Raw genomic sequence first — 3288 nt, forward strand, 5'->3', positions numbered from 1 at the left:
CTAACTTACAGTCTGATGGTGGCAGAAAGGAGCACGGACCAAGTAATTACAAAGGGAGAACCATAGTCCACACACAGCAGGGCTTAAAAATCTGTATTGGTTCCGCTTGTGCCACAATTCATAGATGACAGAACGTGTGAGTATCACCCCTAAACCATCTTCCACTGGAGATTCAAGACAGTGGTTGCACGGACTATATGGCATTGTCACCTCCAGCTCTTGCATGTACTAATGCAGAAATTTTGAGGCCACAATTAAGGGGACAAAGAGTTGCAGTCAGTAATTGCTTTAAAATTACTTTTGTCTTACCTATGGGCTTTCTTAGCACCTCACTTCACTCTCTCCATGCAGCAGCATATGCTAATTTTCCTCTTTTCAGCCACAAGCTCAGCAATGCCAATCTTCTTGAGGCAGGATCATCACGGGACCAGGAAGAACACAGGAGTGACTGTCTCTGCAATTGTGCAGTGGTCTGTGAGAAACTCTGAGGAGATTCTGCAAAGAAAACGGTAATCTTAGAGTCACAGAATGGGTTTGGGTTGGATCATCAAGTTCCAACCCCCCTGCCAAGAGCAAGGACACCTCTTACTCTGCCAAAGGTCCCATCCAACCTGGCTTGAACATCTCAAGGGAGGGGGCATCCTCTACCCCCCTGGGTAACCTGTTCCAATGCCTCACCATCCTCATAGTGAAGAATTTCTTCCTAATCTCCAATCTAAATCTATCCCCTTCCAATTTAAAACCATTCCCCCTCATCCTTGTAATAATCATCATTGCCATCACCATGTCTGCCCAGCTCAACTTGCTGTAGCATCTACAGACACAGATTTTTTTGGCTGACAGAGACTCTATCAGCCAAACTCCACCAAGACTTTGCTGAGTGCAACTACCATGGAGGATTTTCATCAGGTCCACCTTGAATACACAAGGCTGCTCCAGAACAGGCACTAGAGAGGCGTATAGGGCAAATCTTGCTATCAGCATTCTGCAAAACTTCTGTGTAACTTTTGCTGTAACATCTGGGACACAATTTGTTTTAACGAGGGAAGTTTGATGAAGTCTTAAAGAAGAGCAGTAAAGAGAGAGTTAAGGCTTTGAGAAAAGATTTCTGTCAACTGGTGGCAAGAAACTACAGTCTGGGGTTTCCCTTGGGCAAAATTTTACAGCGGATTAGATTCAAGCTTTAGTAGGTACTAGCAAGAGTTTGAAAAATCGGGTGAGGTTATCCCACTCTTTTTGTTAACAGATGGGAATAAGAATGGAAAAAATACCTCAGACTGTGTTAGCCCAACATTTCTAACTGCCAGGTGCATCAAAGGGAAGTACAGCGACCCCGGGTACACCTGCAAGACAAAACAACATCTTCAGGTTTACCAATCCATTGATTTGTTTTGCAAAGTTGGGGTCAGTTTGCAAAGCATGGGCCATTTAAAGAAATATTTACCTCAACTCCCTGTGTCTTAAGAATTCAACTGAGCCTTGGTTGACAGCACAAGAAATTTTGCCAAGACTATTTTGGATTAACGTTATCCACATTTTCATCTCTGCTCCCATCTTTCTATGTATCCTGAAAGTGCAGACACGAACTCAGAGAATTAGCTCCTACCCTGCTAAACTGTCCTGCTGTGAAGAACAGGGGTACTTTTTTGAGGAAGGAGAACACAGAAACCTTTAAAGAATCTGACTGAAACCCTCTAACAGTACGCAGTCACACACTCAGTTTGATTTCTGAAACAATTAGGTTACACTGTGATCCTTGGCTCAAGCCCTATGTTTTTGCCATGCAGAAAGAACTTCATATGAAGACAACAACGCTGGGCCCCTCATAGCAAAGTTATTCCATACAAACACCCCTTGGTCAAGAGAAGGCAGCCATCAAAAAAGTTTCTGCACAGACTTTCCAGGTTGTGCATGGAAAACCCTCGAGTCAGACCACAGACCTCCTTGTGTGCAGATGTTGCTGTGGATGAGCTCTGGCTGCGGAGCTGTGGCACCCCCTCTGACCCAAGTCCCTCTGCTCTCAAGGAACACCAGCCCGCGGGGCAGCAGGTGGCTGGGCTGTGTCACGTACAGCTCCCCAGAGGTGCAAAGAGCTCCCATACAGCCCCAGTGCAAAATGCTTGTCTTCTTTTGCCCAGAAATGAAGTGTTTACTTACAAATTGAGTTAGGTAGCTGAACGCAAGTTTAAAAAAAACAAGTTGTTAAATGCAATGCTGTAAACATGAAGCGAAGCGCTGTTGGTTTACAACCAACATATCAGAAAACCCCCAAATGATTCAGTATTATTAAAAATAAATAAATAAATAAATAAATAAATAAATATCTGTGGTACAAAGTTCTTTTGGAGGAGAGCTAGTAGCCTTCTGACACCTTTTGGGAAAGTCAGCAGACCCACCTCCTCCTTTTAACAGGGACGTGGCATTCTCAGTTGAACACGGCAAGAAGGTCGGAAGCTGTATGTAAAGCCTTGTAGGCTCTGATCTCACCACAGTTCATAAACTGAGGAGCATCCTGCCAGGAATTCTTGACATCCATCAGGTAACCAGTATAGCCCCAGTAACAGAGGTATATACCGCATGTAGCCCGCAAATCAATGCAGTTACATGCAAATCCAGCAGTAACTGCTCTGCACTACTGCATCAGTGGTGGTTTTCAGCCAAGGCACACATCCTCATCACTGGCCACCAGTGTATGCTTTACATACCGTTGCCCCTGTGGCTCCTCAGCGTTTCAGTAACGAAAATCTTTGTTAATTATCTGCATTAATTCTAGCCAAACATGGTCCTCGTCTGCTACCCAGCTGCTAGCTAGCAGTTGCTGGCTTTTCAGCACACTGGACACTGCACACTTGAAGAGGATTGAGAAAAACAGTCAGCACTTAAGTGCAGGAATGTTGTCAACAGCAGGGACACTGCCACCACGTTCTACTTACTGAAATGTCCAGTCAACAGCAACCCTGGATGTGGATATGTTTTCAGTAGGAAGAGGAAGCCAAACTCTCCATAGTAACAGCAGTGAGTCAACTTGCGTCTCTCAGCTTTCCAGTTCAAAGCTAATGGTGTCGTGGTTTTACCCCGGCTGAGAGTCAAGATCCACGCAGCTGCCTGCTCCTTAAAGGAAAAGAGCAGGGGAAGAGGGAAGGGGGGGGGGGGGGGGGTGAGAGGCAAGGGAAGGGAAAAGGAAGGGGCAAATAACCCCAAAACCAAGAAACTAAAAGGCCCATGGGTTGGGATAAGGATAGTTTACTAAGATAACAGAAAGATACAATATAACAATGCTAACAGGAC

The sequence above is a fragment of the Gallinula chloropus genome (genome assembly GCF_964237585.1).
Source record: "Gallinula chloropus genome assembly, chromosome: 2".
Taxonomy (NCBI): domain Eukaryota; kingdom Metazoa; phylum Chordata; class Aves; order Gruiformes; family Rallidae; genus Gallinula; species Gallinula chloropus.